The sequence below is a fragment of the Cebus imitator genome, unplaced genomic scaffold, assembly GCF_001604975.1.
Source record: "Cebus imitator isolate Cc_AM_T3 unplaced genomic scaffold, Cebus_imitator-1.0 Scaffold102, whole genome shotgun sequence".
Classification (NCBI taxonomy): Eukaryota; Metazoa; Chordata; class Mammalia; order Primates; family Cebidae; genus Cebus; species Cebus imitator.
This window is the reverse complement of record NW_016107417.1, coordinates 2973856-2980278: the sequence shown is the minus strand read 5'-3', so window position 1 is coordinate 2980278 and position 6423 is coordinate 2973856. Positions and strand designations below refer to the sequence as shown.

The 6423-nt window shown below is 44.9% G+C and overlaps 1 pseudogene; it reads left to right on the top strand.

Moving 5' to 3' along the window:
* The window catches only part of LOC108310161, a 14185-nt pseudogene extending 11052 nt beyond the window's left edge, over positions 1-3133 (top strand).
* The last annotated feature ends 3290 nt before the right edge of the window (positions 3134-6423 follow it).

The window sequence follows — 6423 nt, the reverse complement described above, 5'->3', positions numbered from 1 at the left end:
TGTGGAACCTTGCTACCACCTCCAGGGGCAGACCGCTTTCCAGACATACTTGAGAGTTTCACATCCTCCTCCTCCTCATCTTCTGACTCTGCATCTTCCTCCACAGCTACTAAGTGCTGTCCACTGATATGCACTGGCCCTGAACCACACTTCAATCGTAAGACCACTGGTGGTGTTATTTCAAAGCCCCCCAAGGGAAACCGTTGGCTGTACAGACATTTTCAAAGTTGCCAGTGTTACTTTAATTGGACTGCCTTCGTAATTCATTGCCTCTGCTTCAACAATGTGCAACTCATCCTTTGCACCAGCTCCTAAACTGACCGTTCTTAAAGATAACTGGTGTTCATTTTCATCATTATCCACCTTAAAGTGATAATCTTTGTCGGCCTTTAGTTCACAACCGAAAAGATAGTTCTGGGGCCTCAGGGGGCTCATGTCCATGTCCATCGAATCTTCCATCGGGTGGCGACACGCACTTAGGTGGAAGAGAAGGCGGACGGAGATAAACGACCACTGCTCAAAAGAACAGCCGCCCAGGACGGACTCACACCAGCGGTTTTTAATTTTTTTTTAAGTAGAGATGAGGTTTCCCTGTGTTGCCCAGGCTGGTCTTGAACTCCTGAGCTCCAGCAATCCTCCCGCCTTGGCATCCCGAAGTGCTGGAATTACAGGCATGAGCCACCTTGCCTGCCCTGAAGTTATTTATTAATTTTTTGAGACAGAGTCTCACTCTGTTGCCCAGACGGGAGTGCAGTGGCTCGATCTCAGCTCCCTGCAACCTCTGCCTCCTTGGTTCAAGCAATTCCCTCCAGAGTAGAGTAGCTGGGACCACAGCACCTGGCTAACTTTTGTATTTTTAGTAGAGACAGGGTTTCGCCATGTTGGCCATGCTCATCTCGAACTCCTGACCTCAAGTGATCTGCCCACCTCAGCCTCCCAAAATGCTGGGATTACAGGCGTGAGCCACTGCGCCCCTCGGCTGCCTGAAGTTATTCTTATATGCTTTTGTAGATATTAAAACATTTTTTAAAAAAATTCTCAACATTTAGATCTAGGACAGAGCACAATTTAAATACTTTCTAAAATTAAATTTGGTTAACTGTTACAGAAGATTCAGCATTGTTTAACAGCAGCCTTTCTGTTTCATGCCCGAAATCTCACAATACAAAGTAGAAAGACCACCAAGGTTTTTCCTATGGTAAGCCATCAACAAAGAAAGTGTGGGCCATTAGCAAGTAGCTCTTGGTATCTTACAGTGGGGCTGAGAGCAACACATACTTTTCCTTGAAGAATTTGGATCCCTGTTAGTTAAGCTTAAAGTTCCCACTTTAGGAGTGGGGAGTGGGATCCAAGCCCCTGGGGCGATATAGAGGGGGCTGGTGTGTAAGGCTGTTGGGACCCACAGGGTCGTGGGGTGTCTATACTGTGCTGAGGTGCAGGATCCGAGAAGTAAAGAGACAGGACACTGAAGAAGTGGTGAAGAGCATCTGGACTCAGGGGGCCGCGCCACCTGTGAGCAGAGATCGGCAAGAGCCTCAAACACCCAGAAGCATCCATATTTATTAGGCACAAGCAGGGGGCAGGGTCGTAAGTGAGGTCATCATCTATAGGCTTAGTGATAGGGCATACATAATCACGTGAGTCACAAACAAGGGGGCCAACCCATTATGTCCCCTGGGCAGAGAGGTGGGCCGTGCACAGTAGGGGGCCGTGCCGTGCGCAGTAGTAGAGGGACATGTACAGAAAAGGGGTCCACCCCCATTAGGTCACCGAGGCAAGGAGGTGGGCTGTGTGCAACAGGTGTTGTGTGCAACACTTCTTATCTGTGGCTGGAGACTTCAAAGGATTTCTAAGAGAAGGATACTGTAAGCCAATGCAGTGGGAGCTGACAGACTTGTGCTCTTCTCTTAAGATATTTATGGGAGGATGATTTGCGCTAGCACAGAAGTGAGGAAAGACTGACAGGGTTCACAGCCGCCCTGACTGGTCACACCAGAGGGGTTCTTCTCCCTCGGTTATTTCCAGGATCTCAGGCCTGAGGCCTACCTTCCACAGGAACTGGATGCAAGGTACTACAACTCCTTTATCAGGAGGAGAGGCTCTTGCTCCAAGCCTGCCATACAGCATATGCCCTTTCAGGCAGGGACGCCACCGCCTGGGTCTTTGGTTCTTGTCCTGGTCTGGCTGTTTTCCCATGTACTGCTTCTGTTCTGTGACTGCTCTAGGCATTCCTCCTATTACAAACTACTATATGGTTCTATGGAAGGATTCTATAAATCAGCACTAAATGTGTCGGTACAGCTCCGACTGCAATACCTATGTGATTATATAGAAAGATTATATAGAACTAAGTATGCTAGATATAAGTATTAGGTATGATTATATAAACTAGATATATGTAAGCAGTAAGTTATACTTCAGGCACTAATTCTATACACTAATATATGATTATATATGAAGGATTATATAAAGGAAATAGCTGAATAATAACACTATAAACTAAGATATTCTTCAGGCATTAATTGTGCCTGGGGTCTGGACAGTTCTCCTTCCTCAGTGCTCATGGGGGTGTTACCCACACGGTGGCCTCCGCTGCGGTTTTCTCCCGGTAACCAGCAGAAACCTCGGTGGTGCAGGGTGTGGTGGGGCCAACCCATGATCCCCTTGGACCCTCGGCTCTGCACAAGGGGCCCGCGCTTGCCAAGGCCGAGGGGCAGGGGTGAACGTGGACCCCATGGGTTTGTGGCCCGGATAGGAATTTAAACTGTCTCTCAGATGTGTACAGTAGAACTCAAGAAGACAGTCTACCAAGGGTCATCTAGATCGTGACTGGGTCACTAACAATATCAGGACAAAGTTAGAGGTCACTGCTCAAGCATAAGCCCAGTTTTCATACGACTGCTATGAAGATGCTGATATAAAGGCTTAGGCTGAGGATGTTGTGGAACGGGCTGCAAAGGACCCATACGGCTTCCTTACCAATGCTATTTTGGCCCTTACTCCACTGTTCCTAGTAAGTGCTGTACTGTCTTGGAAATTGGCCAAAATGATTGAGGCCAGGGAGAAGCAGCAAGAGAAGAAACAAAAACGCCAAGAAAACATTGCAAAAGCTAAATGACTGAAAAAGGATTGAAGGACTGAACAGGCTCTGCAACCAGAGAAAATCATTTGGAAAATTATGCAGCTTTGGAAGAACCCACTGAAGTTTCTTCTTGGGATTTCTTGACAGTATTATTTAGTAAAGGAAACTGACCAAATGGAAGACTAAGTCCTTTTCTTTCTTTTTTCTTTTTCTTTTCTTTCTTTCTTTTTTTTTTTTCCCTTCTGATTGTATTTTATTTCATTCTTTAACTCATGGTAGTGATATTTAATACTTTCTGATCAAACAGGTTCAAAGTGAAACTTTAAATTTCTTTTAAAGAACTCCTCAAGAGTAACAGTGAAGTCATACTTCATAAGTGGTAAAGAAAGGTATAAAGTTTGTAAACCTTTTGTTGGGCGTGGTAGTAATTGGGTGAAAAGGATAAATTGTATCAAAATGAGAATGTGCTGTAATTGGAAGGAAGGAGCGCTAAAGGATGTTTCTTTCAGTTAAGTAGTATAACTGGAGTGTTTTACTATGAAATATGGCTTTTTAAAATTTTATTTTTATTTATTTATTTATTTATTTTAAGACAGGGTTTCACCATGCTGGTCAGGCTGGTCTTGAACTCCTGACCTCAGGTGATCCGCCCGCGTTGGCCTCCAAAGTGCCTGGAATACAGGTGTGAGCCACGACGCCCGGCCCTTAAACATGGCTTTTGTAAATGCATGGCCCAGTAATTATTATTCACTGTTAGTATTTAATTCACTGTCAGCTTATTAATGTTTTCTGTACCCTGATAATCAATTTTAAATTATAAAAAATTGTCCTGCAGCTACAGTTTAAAAATGAAACTAGATATTAAAATAAATTTGATAATTTTTTTATAAAGAAAAAAAGTTCTTACTTTATTGGAAGGAAAAATACCACTATAAGCAAGAGACAATTGGAGGGAGGCCTTTGCAAAATAATCATATATAATGCACACATTTGTATAAGGCATATATATATATATACACACACACAATGAAATTATATGTATATGTGTGTATATGTAATTTTCCTGTTTGTAAAAGTAACTCACACTCATGAAAACCTCACGTATCATATCATAGAAACAAATATTATTTGAGTTGTATTATTATTTTTTTTTTTTGAGATGGAATTTTGTTCTTGTTGCCCAAACTGTAGTACAATGGCGAAATCTCAGCTCACTGCAACCTCCGCCTCCTGGGTTCAAGTGATTCTCCTGCCTCAGCCTCCTGAGTAGCTGGGATTACAGGCACCCACCACCACACCTGGCTAGTTTTTTGTATTTTTAGTAGAGACTGGGTTTCACTATGTTGGCCAGGCTGGTCTCGAACTTCTGGCCTCAAGTGATCTGCCCACCTCAGCCTCCCAAAGTGCTTGGATTACAAGCGTGAGCCACCACACCTGGCCTGTATTATTATTATTATTATTTTGAGATAGTCTCACTCCGTCACCCAGGCTGGAGTGTAATGGTGCGATCTCAGCTCACTGTAACCTCCGCCTCCCGGGTTCAATCGATTGTCTCAGTCTCCCGAGTAGCTGGGATTAGAGGTACGCACCACCACGTCCTGCTAATTTTGTTTTAGTAGAGATGGGGTTGGCCGGGCGCGGTGGCTCAAGCCTGTAATCCCAGCACTTTGGGAGGCCGAGGCGGGTGGATCACGAGGTCAACAGATCGAGACCATCCTGGTCAACATGGTGAAACCCCATCTCTACTAAAAATACAAAACATTAGCTGGGCATGGTGGTGCGTGCCTGTAATCCCAGCTACTCAGGAGGCTGAGGCAGGAGAATTGCCTGAACCCAGGAGGCGGAGGTTGCGGTGAGCCGAGATCGCGCCATTGCACTCCAGCCTGGGTAACATGAGTGAAACTCCGTCTCAAAAAAATAAATAAATAAAAATAAAAAATAGTAGAGATGGGGTTTAACCATGTTGCCCATACTGCTCTCAAACTCCTGACCTCAAGTGATCCACCTGCCTCCGCCTCCCAAAGTGCTGGGATTACACGCATGAGTCACTGTGCCCAGCTCTATTTGAGCTGTATTAAACTGCCAACATTTCACTATTTTTGACCTAAAATGATAGCAGTTTCATATGTTTAACCTAATAATAGAGCAAGGAGAGCTCCCTGTAACCCTCATGTCCCAGAGGGAAACACCAGCATTTGGTGTTTTCCCCAGCATCCTAGGGAATGGTTTTCCAGCAAGGTCCATGGTGCCAGCACAGCACTTCAGCAACTGCTCTGCCATGCAATGAACCTTCCCTCTCCAGGATCTGGATCTCAGGCCTGGGTGCGAGCAGGGGGCTCTTCCTCTATCTCAGCCCTAGGGGTGGGGCTGCCCCTTCTATCAGCTATTTCTGTACTCTTTAGAGTTCACTCTACTTCTTACTAGTCAATCCCTCGTCACGCCAATCCCCTGTTGTAGTTAATAATTATTTCCCCCACATTTCATTTATTTATTTATTTATTTTATTTTATTTTTTTCCGAGACAGAGTCTTGCTTTGTCACCCAGGCTGGACTGCAGTGGCACAATCTAGGCTCACTGCAACCTCTACCTCCCAGGTTCAAGCAATTCTCCTGCCTCAGCCTCTAGAGTACCTGGGATTACATGCATATGGCACCATGCCTGGCTAATTTTGTACTTTTCGTAGAGACAGGGTTTCTCCATGTTGGTCAGGCTGATCTTAAACTCCTGACCTCAGGTGATCTGCCCGCTCGGCCCCCTAAAGTGCTGGGATTACAGGCATGAGCCACCACACCTGGCCATATTATTATTTCTATAACACCAACTCACACCAGATTTTCCATTTTTTCAATATTACAAACAGCCCCATGATTTACATATGAGCCAGCATCTATTGAACACTTATCTATTGAACACTTACATGCCATACACTGTCTGAAGTAATTCCACATATTAACTCATGAATCCTCTCAACATGCCAATTGTATTAGTTACCTATCGCTGCTGTAACAAACTACCACAAGGTTCGTGGTTTAAAACAACACACATTGCCAGGGGTGGTGGCTCATGCCTGTAATCACAGCACTTTTGGAGGCTGAGGTGGGCAGATCACCTGAGGTCAGGAGTTTGAGACCACTCTGACCAACATGAAGAAACCCCATCTCTACTAAAAATACAAAATTAGCAGGGCATAGGTCAGGTGCGGTGGCTCACGCCTGTAATCCTAGCATTTTGGGAGGCCAAGGTGGGTGGATCACCGGAGGTCAGGAGTTTAAGACCAGCCTGGCCATCATGGTGAAACCCCATCTTAAAAAAAAAAAAAAAAAAAAAAAGCCGGGCGCGG